The 15,331-nt window shown below is 35.7% G+C and overlaps 1 long non-coding RNA gene across 2 annotated transcripts in view; it reads left to right on the plus strand.

Annotated features, from left to right (window-relative positions):
* The window catches only part of LOC110259290 (uncharacterized), a 347,731-nt gene extending 334,136 nt beyond the window's left edge, over positions 1-13,595 (plus strand). The window contains exons 1-3 of one of the 2 annotated variants that reach the window (XR_002341546.2): positions 10,969-11,076; positions 12,903-12,996; positions 13,515-13,595. This is a non-coding gene — a long non-coding RNA (uncharacterized LOC110259290). Of the gene's footprint in view, positions 1-10,968; positions 11,077-12,902; positions 12,997-13,514 lie in introns of those variants that run through there. The other variant, XR_002341544.2, reaches the window with a different exon arrangement.
* The last annotated feature ends 1,736 nt before the right edge of the window (positions 13,596-15,331 follow it).

Below are 15,331 nucleotides of genomic sequence, written 5' to 3' on the forward strand. Positions count from 1 at the left end.
GAACATTTTCTCTTTCACAGTGCTTTCCCAAGGTGTAGGAATCATCCTGATTCCTTTTTTTTTTTTCTTCCCTTTCATCCTACCTGGTTACCTGGTTGTCTTTATTGTAGCTTTGATTACATGAGATCTGCCAGTGTTCAATAGATGTACTCTGAGAATTATTCCATATGTAGATTTATTTTTGATGTATTTGTGGGAGAAGGTGATCTCCATGTCATTCCTTTATGCCATCTTTATCTCTGCCTTCTCCTGATACTTAGCAGTTCTTGTGTCTTTATTTTTAAAAGGTCTTGTGTACATAATTTATGTAATTGAATTTATCTTTATGACTGTATTTCTTTATTTCTGAGGAGAATTCTACATGTGCTGGAAAAGTATAAGGCTGTCTCTTGTTTAACCAAATAAGAAAGGAATTAATCAGAGATTATATTCTTGAGAGTGCCTTTCACCCTTTAAAGGGATGGTTAATTATTCCTTTATAGTAGGATTTTTGGATGTTTAAAGCATCCTTAAGTGCAGCTTAAGTGCCCTTAAACATCCTTAAGTGCAGCTATGATGGAATTTCATTGGAAATAGGCAGCATTTTGTCTTATAGTGATATGAATATTTATTATTAATACATAAGTAATCTGAGAGGAGAAATCTATACACCTAAAATAGACAACAGTTCCAAAGTGAACCCAAACTGAAAATAATTCCAGGCTTAAATACTTTCTTATTTTATTAGTTTATTTGCATATCAAAAATGAAACTGAAAATATCTATTATAGGGGCAGAACAAATGTGGTTGCTGGATACAATGGAATGAACACTGAACAGGAACCCAAAAACTTTCCTCCAAATTTGTACTTTGCCTTTGTATAGTTGATATTCTTGGGAAAAATCTGTATCATTTTTTATAAAATAAAAGTGTTGATTTAGATGTTCTACTGTTGTTTCCAGCTTCTATTCTATACTTTTCACTGATACTTAGTGTATAATAAAATATATCTGTTTTACCTCCATTTCTTTCCTTTTCTTTTCCTTTTCATTTGCATAAGTGTGTATATCTCATGCCTGTAGACCTTTCAAGAGTAAAAAGTTTCCAGATGGTTTCTTTTAATGGTTTTTGAGAAACATACATCTGAAAATTAGGACTTAGTGTTGGGAAGGGAGTGAACCATACAAAAATCTAGCCACCATAAGGAGATCATCATTTGTCATAACCATTCAGTATATCTGTTGACTACCATAACTTTTATGAGTTTATTTAATTAAATATTAAATAGTTGGCCTATGTCTAAATATGTGCTTTTTCAGGAAATAGAATTGTAGTCTTTTTAAAATAATCTCTGCTTTTGAAATGATTATTTTGGTGTCATAAGCCCATAATCTGTTAAGAAGCATATTTAAACCAAAAAGTCTTTAAGCCTTCAAAAAATACTGTCAAAGTTTATGCTTTTGAACATGATTATTCAAAATTCCCTTTTTAATAAAAAATAAATTGTTCCTCTCATGATGAGTCCAGGTTATCATCTCAGGAGAACCCCAATTAAGTGCGTAAGGCTTACAATTCTTCTGGCAATTTTTTTTAAAGTGTTTTCCAAAATGACCCAACTTTCCCACCCACAGTTTGTTCCCAGGAATGTGGAAGTGAAACTAAAATAGATAGGGGACTTATTTCTTAGTTCTATGGCTGGCTGAACAATGTAAGTGGACAGTTACTGATTACCCGTATAAACTGATTGGTACTAATTTTAATAAGATGGGACCTTTATCCCTTATTTCAGCCAGTTTTTCATGAGTTCAAGACTTTATTCCTCCATTAGAATTAACAGAATGATTTTCTGACTTTTCCTAAAGGCTTTCAATGGTTAGAAAAACAAATTATTATGGAAGCCCAGGAATTGAATTGTGATTTTATAAAGAAACTTTTGGTCTTCTAATGTTTGATTTGCTGTTTGACTGCTTTCCATATAATTAAAATGTTCTACTTCCATGCCCCTAGTGTGAACTAAAGGACCTTTGAGTATTTCACCTTAAGTAATGTGGATCATTGTTAATTATTAGACTGTAATTACTGACACTGTGTAGCAATAGCTGGTTAATGAGCAAATTAAAACAAGCCTAAAAGCTATGGTGGAAGGAATGCCACTCTCATTTATGACACTGACTTGATAAGAAAAAATATACATAACAACTGCATTTTAATGGCATACAATTCTCCTCTACACAGTAATTTTTTAAAATGTCTTTGACAACTAAAAATAAGATGATAAATGGGAAGTCCAAATACACATAGTAGTTAGATCAACTAGTTAAAGGGATCTCCCTCTTCCCACTACTACCTTTGCTCTAGCATTTTAATTACAACATCATGGATCAAAAGATGGAATGAGGGCTCTTACTGCACGTGGTAGTATCAAAAGTAAATATCAATTAGCTTGATCTTGAGGGGATAAATTCCTGTAATAAAGGAATAAATAATTAGAAACATGCTGAATTGGATTCATCTTTCTCCCTTCTGGGAATCTAGCATTTAAATGAAATGATTACATTCCAATTCGTTCTCCTACAAAAGCAACTAATTCAATTGTATTTTCTGCTTACTTCTGAAAGGAGACCATGATAGCTAGTGTATTTCCCCTTATATGATAAGTAATGAAGATGTCCATTTTCATTTCATCCTTGCAAAGAAACATGCCTTGCCAAGTACTCACACCTGCAACTATGTTTTCTGACTCTTCATTTTATTCTCTAATTACTCTTTGATTGCAGGGAAAATTCTCCAAGCTGTAGAGGGAAGGAAATCATTGTCTTTTTATCATGTCCCTAGGGAATTCATTCCACTTGTTTACTGATGTGTATGGCTGACTGAATAAAGTGATTCCTAATTAGAATATATGAAATAATCATTGGTCTATTTGAAGTCATAATTAATATATTAGGAAAAATTTACTGTCAAGAAGATAGGTATTAGCATAAATGAGCTTATTTTATCTGCTTTTGAAGCACAGAGGATATCTTTTAGATACGGTGTTTGCTAAAACAATAATAATAATATAGCAATTTACTAGTATCATTACTGTGTATAATTGGAAATATAGATTATTCCATCTAAACTTCCTCCTACATAATGTACCATAATAAAATAAGCTGATTTGGCATCTTAGTAAATGTAACTCAAAGCTTAAAGGAAAAATTTGTTTGTCTTCTGTACTTCTCACTTTATAACTGATATGATGTTTATTTAGCATTTCCCTGGGCTTGGAGAACCCTACTAATAGAATTTTCTTTGCTTGATAAGATAAACAAAACCTTTCCATTGTTTTAGACATATGTTTTTGGGTAGGGGATAGTAAAGTTTTGAAGCTAATGACACGGGAATGTCAAAGACCTCAAGGGAAAAGCTTTCTGGCTGCTAAGGGGCTCATAAGATGTCCTTAGCTTAGAGAATTCATTACAGCCCATGGTTTGGCCTCCAGCTTTGCCAACTCAGAGACGCAATTTTGTTGACATATTGAGAAAATATCTGTCCTTTTGAAATACATTCCTACAGATCAAGCTCAAGTTGACTGATGGAGAGCAAAACCTTATTGGTACAATGAGAAATAGAACTGAGCACTTTAGTATCAGTATGAGCAGTTCAGTCTCCCACTAAGACTGTCTTCAGGGAAAGCCAAAATTACATGAGTCTGTTTGCTGAACAAAGAAGATGCCCAGGTCATTGAGTACTTTGTTGTGTTTTGTGTTCAGTTGCATCAGGCATAACTTCTGAGGTCTTCATGAAACCATTTCCATGATAGAGGTCAGTTTGCCAAGGGGTTTTGTATCAGGATCCCTTCACAATGAATGGGAAAGGATAGATACTGCCAAGGTTTACCTCTTCAGCTCTTCCTTTCCAGACTTCCTTGCAGATGAGCTTCTTCCTAATTGACACATTATCTATAGGGAAGTTGATCTCTTGGTCCTTTCTACTTGCTCTTTAGTATTAGTCCACTTCCAAGCTCCATTCCTACTTCTTTTCTACCCACTCCCCCAACCTCAGGGCTTCATCACATTGACTTTCTTGTTCTTGTCTACAGAACACTCTATGCCTTTCATGCTGAATGTCTTTGCACAATGCTATACCCTCTCTACTTTATAATTTCCTCAGTTTCAGTGGTATACATCAACATAGCTCTCCTTGACTTCTCACAAAGGTAGAATTAGTCACTCCTTCTCTATGCTTTTACACTGCTGTATCTACTTTCTAATATAACACATACCACTTTGCATTAAAAGTATAATTACACTCCAGTGAAATGCCTTGACACAAAGCAAAATTTCATCTGGCTTTGTACTCTTCCTCAGGGGGTCTTAACTTGCATTGATATAACTCCATAACAGATCTATTTTAAACCCTGAGCCTTTAGGCTAGCTAATTCTGCTATGTTTCACATACCTATCACCGAAAGCTTTGGTCTCCTAAAATTACAATGTACACAGAGTCATAACTTAACTAAACACTAAGGCAGTATATAGAAAAAATTTTCAGGTATTATCTCATTTAATTTTTCCCACTTTAAACACAACCAACATCATTCTCAATGGTGAAAAGCTGAAAGAATTCCCACTGAGAACAGGAACAAGACAAGGAGGTCTGCTCTCTCACCACTACTCAGCAACATAGTTTTGGAAGTCCTAGCCACGGCAATCAGAGAAGTTAAAGAAATAAAAGGAATCCAAATAGGAAACAAAGAAGTAAAACTATCCTATTTGCATATGATATGATACTATACCTAGAGAATCCTAAAGACTCTACCAGAAAACTGAATTTGGCAAAGTCACAGGATACAAAATTAATACACAGAAATCAATGGCATTTCTATACACTAAAAATGAAAGATCAGAAAGAGAAATTAGGGAAGCAATCTTGTTTACCATCACATCCAAAAGAATAAAATACCTAGGAGTAAACCTATCTAAAGAGACAAAAGAACTCTACTCTGAAAACTACAAGACACTGATAAAAGAAATCGAAGATGACACAAATATATGGAAAGATATACCATGCTCATGGATTGGAAGAGTCAATATTATCAAAATGACTATACTACCTAAGGCAATCTGCAGATTCAATGCAATCCCTATCAAATTACCAAGGACATTCTTCACAGAACTCAAACAAAATATTTTAAAGTTTGTTTGGAAGCACAAAAGACCCAGAATAGCCAAAGACGTCCTGAAAAAGAAAAATGGAGCTGGAAGAATCAGGCTCCCTGACCTCAGACTATATTACAAAGCATCAATCATCAAAACCATATGGTACTGGTTTTGATGATTGTTGATATAGATCAGTGGAACAGGATATAGAGCCCAGCATTAAACCCACGCACCTACAGCCAACTCATATATGACAAAGGAGGCAAGAATATTTAATGGAGAATGGACAGCTTATTCAATAAGTGGTGCTGGGAAAACTGGACAGCCACATGGAAAAGAATGAAATTAGAGCACTCTCTAACACCGTACACAAAAATAAAATCCAAATGGATCAAAGACATAGGTATAAGACCAGACACTATAAAACTCTTAGAGGAAAACATAGGCCAAACACTCTCCAACATAAATGACAGCAATATCTTCTCAGATCCACCTCTTAGAGCAATGACAGTAAAAACAAAAACAAACAAATGGGACCTAATCAAACTTAAAAGTTTCTGCACAGCAAAGGAAACCCTCAACAAAATGAAAAGACAACCCACAGAATGGGAGAAAATATTTGCAAGTGAATCAACTGACAAGGGATTCATCTCCAAAATCTATAAACACCTTCTGCAGCTCCACACTAAAAAATCAAACAACCCCATCAAAAAGTGGGCAGAAGATCTAAACAGACAGTTCTCCAAAGAAGACACATGGATGGCCAAAAATACATGAAAAGATGTTCAACCTCACTCATTATTAGAGAAATGCAAATCAAAACCACTCTGAGGTACCACCTGACACCAGCCAGAATGGCCATCATCCAAAAGTCTACAAACAATCAGTGCTGGAGAGGGTGTGGAGAAAAAGGAACCCTAGTACACTGTTGGTGGGATTGTAAATTGGTGCAACCACTCCGGGAAACTGTGGAGATGCCTCAGAAAACTAAAAGTGGAACTACCATTTGATCTAGCAATCCCACTCTTGGGCCTCGATCCAGAGAAAACCACGACTCGCAAAGACACATGTACTCCACTGTTCATGGCAGCACTATTTGTAATAGCCAAAACATGGAAACAACCTAAATGTCCATCGACAGGGGAGTGGATCACGAAGGTGTGGTACATATACACAATGGACTATTACTCAGCCATTAAAATGAATGAACTACTGGCATTTTAGCAACATGGATGGACCTAGAAATTATCATGCTAAGCAAAGTCATCCATACAATGAGACACCAACATCAAATGCTTTCAGTGACATGTGGAATCTGAAGAAAGGACAGACTGCACTTCTTTGCAGAACAGATGCTGACTCACAGACATTGGAAAACTTCTGGTCTCCAGAGGAGACCATTTGTGGGGTGGGGGGATGTGCTTGGGTTATGGGATGGAAATCCTGTGAAATCAGATTGTTATGATCATTATATAACTAAAGATGTGATAAATTCATTTGAGTAATAATTAAAAAAAAAAGGAAAAGAAAAAAAGGAAAACAGGCTTAGAGGGTTTAGCAATTTTCCAAGACACACAGCTAGGGACTCGGTGGAACGAAGGTCCAAACCAAGATGGATTAACTCCAGAGCCTATGCTTATAACCACAATACTGTCTCCTTGTCATCATTTATACTCCTTCAAAATCCCTTCCCCCTGCTTCTCTGTGTTTTCTCTTCTCTGACCAATTTCCTCTGTCCTCTCCTCCCCATCCATTTCTACTTGGCCCTCTGGAAGCCACTACAGAGAAAATTCCCCCACTTTTAAAATCTCTTGATAGGAGGTCTACTTTCCCTTTCGCTCTACCCAAAATCTGATTCCCTGTCTGAAAACACAATCCCCTTTATGCTCATTGCAGGAGAAACTGCTCATCCTTCCTCAGTCCACACTCCTTTCTACTTCACCATGCTGCCTCCCAGAACAATACTCTTCCTCGCTCTTGTAAAATCCCCTCTTCATTTGAGGTGTATGCTGCCACACTCCTTATTGATGTCTGCCATTGATATACTTGACTGCCTAACATACTTGTTTTCATACTCAAGTATTTTCATCTTCTTTTGGGCCTGGAAAACTCTATGTGAAAAGAATTATTTAATTCTGGTTTTTAAACACCCAGCTCAGTTTCTTTTGTGGTGTATTCCACTGACCATCGATACCACTCTGTTTCAAATGTATAAATACTAAAATTTGCCATCTTTGAGCCATCTTCTTTCTATGAAATTTTAAGATTTTATTCTTCAAAGTTTAAAACCTCCTTCCTACTAGGTATCCTTAAAAAAGTAATGTATTTTTTCACAGTTCCTCATTTCCTTTATTCCTACAATAGGTAATCATTTCATCTTTTTTCGGCTTGTCTGCTTCTACCTAGTCAGACTTTCCTCCCTCCCAGGCTTGGGCATCATAGTTTAGCATCTAAATCACTTTTTTTTTCACCCAAACTATCAATTTCCACACTCTTTTATGTTTATGCTGCATCTTTCTAGTAAATGACAACAGTAAATCATGATACATCTGTACTTTCTGCTTCTGGAAATTTCACAATATTGCACTGGAATTTTTAAACATACTCATCTCAGGGCAAGCTAGGGACCTTTTTCCTGAAATGCTCTACGTGTACTATTAACACCTCTAAGGGATGTGCAGCCTGTCCTACGTAAGATGATCCTCTCATATCCACGTGTGCATTTACTATCAAAATGGTTTAAATTATATATAAAGAAGGAATGTAGAGTAGATATGTGTTTTCCTTCCCCAAGTCCATGGGAATTCTTTCCGATAAAGTTTTAGACTTGAAGCAGAATAGTGTCCCATGAAATTAATCTGACAATTGCCTCAATAAGCTACGTAGGTGTACCTATGAAACTCATGTGCATATGTGCATGTGTATATAGTGTTGTTTGTTGTTATATATATCTATATATACAAACACACGCACAGACAGAGATACAGAATTACATGCAGACAAACATTTCCAAAATTATTACGTAAACTGAAAAGGCAGGGACTTCTACTGTTAATAAACTTTGAAAATCTAGATTCAAAAAAATAAACAGGATTTTTTAACTGCAGAATATCTCAACACTTATAATAAGCTGGTGTGCCTATGAGGGAGGTACAGTTGCAGTTTTAAAATTTTATTGTATAATGGAAAGTTCTTTGTTAAAAAAAGTCTGAATTTGCACTCATTTTCCTTTATTTTACTTTAGATTTCATAATCTCTACTACTCTTTTCTCAAGTATATATGTATTATTGGAGCTTTTTTAATTTTTTTATATATATTTTTTTTTTTACTGCACAGCATGGTGACCCAGTTACACATACATGTATACATTCTTTTTCTCATATTGTCGTGCTCCACCATAAGTGACTAGACATAGTTCCCAGTGCTACACAGCAGGATGTTTTATGACTTCACATATTTTCTATGCCTAAAAGTATTCCATGTGCACTTGAGAAGAATATTTGTCCTGTTGTTGTTGAGTTGACATGTGATTCTTTGTTGTGCCATGTCAAATCTACTATGGAAACCCTCTCACGATTTTTTTTTAATTTCAATATTATACTTTTTCAACTATGTAATTTTCATTTGGTTCATTTATCTGTTTATCAATCTTTTCTACTTTTTCATACTCCCTTTACTTTCTTAAGTAGAGTTACCTTTAGTTCTTTGAACATATTCTTATTAAAGTCTTCCTGTTTTAAATCTGACATCTGGGGCCTTTCAAAATCATTTGACGTTGCCCGCTTTTTTCCCCTTTTGTACGAGTAACACTTTCTTCTTTCTTTGCATATTTTAACATTTTCGTTGGAAAGTAAGCATGCTAGAAAATATATTGAACCAACTCTGGATACTCATCTTCCTCCAAAGCTTGTTGCTGTTGACATTCTTTGCATGAGACTGGACTGAACTGTTTTAGTGAAGTATTTTCCCCTGCAGTGTAAAGCCTCTATCACTCTGCAAAAGTCACAGCCTGGCATGACAGATTTTAGGAGGATTATCTTTTAATGTCTCTGTCTCTCATCTTTCTCTTACACCAGCCACCTCTGTTGGTATCACGCCTAGTCCTTAGTCTCTCTAATTGCTGACTCATTGCTTTATTGTTTACACTAATGTGGTAGGGCATAATTTGCTTTCAGTCTGATCTAATTAAACTCAGGGTAATTTTGTAGGGGTAGTTTTTGAGGCTAGTATTGGGTGTATTCTGATTCCTTTAGAGCTGTCATTAGCTGTCTCTTTCTCTATTTCTCTCTGATAAACTCCTAGTTAGGGTATAATTTGACCTGGTCTCATAGGACTACTGCCTCCTCTTAATGGCTTGTCACTAAAAATCTCCATTTTTAAAAAAGCATCCTTAGTCTTAAATGTCTCTGACTTCTGGGGGCAGTTGCCCAGCAACCTAGGAGTAGAGACATAAGGGTAGCCTCCCTTTCCTAAGTAGAAACCACACCTCTTGACTTAGATGTGGGTTGAGCACCTAGTTTTCCTGGCTCAACCTGACTAGAATAGAGCTCCCATGATACTAAGCTGCCAGAGGGGAGGGGAAAGTGGAAGTTGAGAGTAGTTCTGTGACAGTCTCTTGCTGGTTTTACCCTGATTTAGTAGTCTTACTTGAACAAATGTTTTTGTTGCTATTGTTTTCATATTCTGTGTGTCCTTAGGACTACTTCCAGAGATACTGATTTTTTAAAAATATTTTTCACTGGTTATCATCCCTTCTTTGGTGAACTCACTCTACTATTTGAAAAGTCATTGAGACAAGATATTTCCATGTATTTTTTACACTTACAAAAATAATTCTAAGATATAGCTGGTAATATTATCCTCATTGTACATAAGGGAAGGCTAAGCCCACAGATTTTAAGTTATTTGCCTGAGGTACTTCAGGTGCCAGCCTGTGACTTGAACCCAGACTGATCAGTTCTAATACACATGCTTTTTTGCCCCATCATCACAGCTGCCTCCCATGTTCCATTACTCTGCGTGAAGAGTTAGTTCTAAGAGTAAGAAAAGAGGACATAACAAATGGACCTATTTAGTGCCAGGATTTTGCCATGAATGGGTTGCTTAAAACTGATGTCTGTGGAACTTGCCTGTGCAGCAAGAATTTAACTGAGTGGCTGCTGGGAAGCCAAGCCAGCTGCTGGGAAATTGTGCCCTTGTTTAGAGAATCAAGTCTCTTTTTAACTCCTGCCAGAAGTCTTTGGGATTTCTATATTCTGATTTGATTCTACATTCAATGTATAATTGCAATACAAGATTGAAAATGCTGTTTACAATGTAATTCTAAAGTAGTTTATACTCTTGCATAATTGAAATGGCTTGCTTGAAACAGCTCACCGCACCCAAATATGCCTACTTAGCTAAGCAGGAGAACTTCCAAATCCGTTCTTTATAAAATGATATAGCAGCTAGGTGAACTATACCCTGTTGCTGGCTGATTTTTTTAAACTGGTGTATTTGTATTAGAGTTTTTCAGCTTAAGGTGATCAGTTCTTCCTGTTCACTAGCATAATATTGTAGGGAGGTGCATCTACAATTTTATTGATGGAAACCATTCCTTGATTGAAGACCATTTTGAAAATATGTCAAACATTTTAAAGAGTTTTCTAAATGCAAATTTGTACTTTCATTCCTCAAGACAACACTCATAGTTGATATTGCCAGTATAATGTTTATGATCTTTGCATGGAGGAATTCTCCAATTTTTTTCAAGACACTCTTTGTGGAAATAAATTATATGAATATTCTGTAGTTTTATCTAGTTTCTTTCTCCTCAAGATTGATTTCTATGTAATTTCAGCTCCTAAGTTTTAATCGAAAAATATTTCTTGGTCATTTACAATTTACACATCAGTCCAAGCACAGAGGAAATAAGAAGAATTGAAAATTATGGTTCCTGCCCACCAGATAATGTGAGTTATTTGGGAAGATAATGAAATATATGAAAGAAGGAGAAAAACATTCAAATTCTAGCACTAATACTTACTAGCGATAGGACTTTCAGCAAGTTACCTAACTTTTATGAGTCTGTTTTTTCATCAATAAAATGAACCTCATTAATATTTATTTTCAAAAATTTTATGAAGTTGAAAACAGATAATTTATGTAAAATCTAGCACCACTTCTGACACAAAGTAGAGCTTACATTTGCTAGCAATGATGGTGATAGTGATTATATATGTCAGTATAATATATATTATATGTATATAAATTATACACACGTATAAATCATCTTCATGTACGTACTTTATACATACAAAAAGAAATAAACAGTATGCAATTTCAATGTCACAGTAAATGCTACTTCAACTTATTAGTCAATTTCAGGTTTTGAATATTTAAATATACATAAAAATATTAATGATAGAGTTCCCATCATGCCTCAGCAGTAATAATGAACTCAACTAGTATCTATAAGGATTCAGGTTTGATCCTGGGCCTCACTCAGTGGGTTAATGATCTGGCATTGCCATGAGCTGTGGTGTAAGTCACAGACATGGCTCAGATCCCATGTTGCTGTGGTGTAGGTGGGCAGCTACAGCTCTGATTCAACCCCTAGCCTGGGAACTTCCATATGCCATGGGTGTTGCCCTAAAAAGACATATATGTCATATATCATATATATATATAATATATGATATGTATATATATGTAAATGATAAGCTTAAATATTTGTGACTTACCAAATAATGATACTATTAATGGCTGAGAAATCTGATAAGTATAAATCAATGCATCTGACTTTAATATACCAAGTTAACCAGGAATTAATCTGATTGCAGAACTTAAAGTCTGAGGAATGGCTATGCAAAAGGTTGGAATAAGTCTTTGGATATTCAGCAAGTTGGAAAAAATCATAAGAGACAAAGAATGGCAGTAGAGTAGAGGTTTGGTTTAAGAGAGCCTCAGACATGAATGTGGACTCTAATTATTTTTAGGTATCCAACTTAGGCAAATAATGAAGCCTATTTCTTCCTAGCTTCCTTATTGTGCAAAAATGCATAGAGTTTATAAAATGCTTTCACAGATCCTGGAAGAAAAAATTTCTCAAAAATGTAAATTAGTATGCTTTTAAAACTTTTTTAAAAATAAATAATTGGAGTTCCCATTCCGGCTCAGCAATTTATGAACCTGACAAGTATCCATGAGGATGTGAGTTTGATCCCTGGCCTCCATCAGTGGGTTAAGAATTCAGCATTGCTGTGAGCTGTGTTGTAGGTCACAGGTATGGCTTGGATCCCCTGTTGGTGTGGCTATGGTGTAGGCTGGCAGCTACAGCTCCGATTTGACCCAAGGAACTTCCATATGCTGTGGGTGTGGCCCTAAAAGAAGGCGAACAATGCTACTGCTACTACTATTACTATTACTACTGCTACTACTACTACTAAATTGAATTGGAAGTTTGTTTGCATTACTGACTATGAAACACTGTCAAAAAAATTTCTTGTGTCTAATACGTCCTGTGGTTCAGATCAGCGATAGACTGGTACATCTATCTGAGTACCTTCATGAAACAGCCAATGATGGATGCCCAGGGCCACAGACAGTGAGAAAATAATTTTTTGTTGTTTTAAGCTGCTGTGTTGAGGTAATTGATAATTTAGCAATCAAAAATCAGTGCAAAATTCAAGATAAAGAAATGCAGATGTGCTATATTGAGCTTCATATTTAAAGATCTGAATAGTTGCAAATGTACCATAACCAAGCATTTATATGCACACTGTATGTTTTTAATTAGAATATGATGCATCTCTTATAATAATAAACCAAGGCCTCCAAAACGTGTATGCATGTGAAACAGGCTTGACTTCTGCCCTTCAAAGAGCTAACAGGTTAGTGGATGGGACAGGAATATTCATAAATTAAAATGTATAAGAAGTGAACAATAAAAGTGTGACCAAAAAAAAAGGCTAAGAGGGTGATAAGAATGGGGGGGTTCCATTTTCCTATCTCCCAGTTGAGAAACTGACTCCAGAGTATAGAATAGATTTTAAAACCTGACTCTTGAGTCATTGTGCCTACTAGAGTCTCCTCTTTTGGGCTCCACTTTGATTTCAGTAGAAACCACTTATACACATTTCAGTCTGTGAACAGCAAAGCATATCTTTGTTTCAATTTTTCGAATTTTAGCCAGTATATTTATTATTGGTCTGAAATACCAAGAGTTATATTGTTTCACCGACCTTTTTGGTTTACATCAGGTACCTAAATGCAACAGAATCTAATGTCACAGTAAAAAGTTACGTATATAATAAAGAAAAAATCAGTGCCCATAGAAAATAATATAAAAAGTCATATGGGGAAGATGCTGCTCTGATATCTGAAACTCCTCTTTTATTATCTTTTTCAGTGGAATCTAATTATGATGGCCTTGAATAACAGCCATTCTCAGAAGAAGGATGTGAAATGACAATAAAATGCTTACACTGCATTAATGTATGCGATTCATGTTTAAAACCCCCATTCCCCTCACCATTAATTTCTAAATTCCATAGTTACAGTAATTTATGATTGTTACTCAATAATTTACTGTTTTCCTATGCCTCAAATCAGAGTTTATTCCTCCTAACTTGACTTAGCAGGTGAAAGGAGCAATTCTGCAGGAGTGTGTGCATGTAATGTGAGTAAGTTGCCAGTAAATTTCTGCTTTACATAGCTGAGATTTTTATGCTTGGGGAAAAAGTAACAACTCATCTAGAAATTCTCATTTCTAAATGGGTTATGGTGAGTTCCCTTATGATGTAGTGGGTGAAGAATCCACAGCTGCGGCCAAAAAAAAAAAAAAAAAAAGTTATGATGGAAGAGGCAACAATCAAGTATTTTTAAACTATTTGGAAACAAAAGCTCAGGTAAATTCATTTATTCAAATGTCCATCCATTTTATACACATAACATTTTCTGAGGACCAACTTCACTAAGTGTTGGAAATAAAAATATGGCTAAAATATATTTCTTGCCATAAGGCAGTCTCAATTAAAAGGAAAGAATTATGAACCCAAACCACTTAGGACCAAAATGATAGGAGGTATAAGGGGTTTGAAGGCTAAAAAGTACACAATGGGAGCTGTTTGTGGAAGCCTGCTATGACAATACAAGATCATCAGAATGGGTTTCAGGGGAAGTGAGGACATAATTATTTTGCAGGCATGGAAACTCAGTGTGATTTCTGTATGAAACAGTGACTAGGAAGAATTGGGCAAGTGACTGGCTTCCATGACTGATGGTCAAATAAGCAAAGGATGTGGCCTCTTTTTGGTTACCCGAGCAACATTTAGAATTGGGGAAAGACTCACACCAAAGGAGGAAAAGATGCTCAGTTTGCTCTTGGATGTGGGTTGTCTTCTCCAGAGGGTATTAATCTGAGTCAATTCTGGATAAATAGGAGATGATTTAATAGAATAGAAAACAGTTTGAGTTGAGTTTTTTGAATAAATAATAAATGATATGGAATATTTGAGTTTTAATACAAAGCAAATTAAGTCTATCATACACCAAAGAATGAATGAGGAGAAGAGGGCTAATTCATCAAAATTATGAGGTCCTCAAGTATTTCCAAGTAAACATTAATTTAAACTAAAAACAGTGTCATATTCAGGCAAATACAGCTTTAAGTGGAACTTCCCTTTTTAAACTATAAGCCTTTAGGATACTAAAAAATCAAGACAACAACTTCCCACTCCTCAATATACAATCTCTTGAACATACCAGGGTAACACCAGGCTAAGAGGCACAGAAGTCTCATGGTAGGGCCAGAGATTTTAGAATGATTAAAGAAACCCCTACCAGAATCCCAGATAATTATCTACCTGTGAACTATCAATGTTGTTGCCAAGGGAGAGGGAATGGGATGGACTGGAAGTCTGGGCTTAATAGATGCAAACTATTGCATTTGGAGTGGGTAAGCGGTGAGAACCTGCTATATAGCCCAGGGAACTATATCTACTCACTGATGATGGAACACGATGGAGGATAATGTGAGAAAAAAAAAGGTGTGTGTGTGTGTGTGTGTGTGTGTGTGTGTGTGTGTGTGTGTGTGAGAGAGAGAGAGAGACTGGGTCACTTTGCTGTAGGTGGAAATTGACAGAACACAGTAAGCCAACTATAAAGAAAAAAAAATCTTTAAAAAAAGACAGTAATAACATGTGTTGACAAGGATATGAAAAAAGG

Source organism: Sus scrofa, chromosome 2, assembly GCF_054392235.1.
Source record: "Sus scrofa isolate SSC_HxYL_T2T_F1_AM1 chromosome 2, Sscrofa_HxYL_maternal_Yorkshire_Landrace_v2.0, whole genome shotgun sequence".
In the NCBI taxonomy this organism is placed as follows: domain Eukaryota; kingdom Metazoa; phylum Chordata; class Mammalia; order Artiodactyla; family Suidae; genus Sus; species Sus scrofa.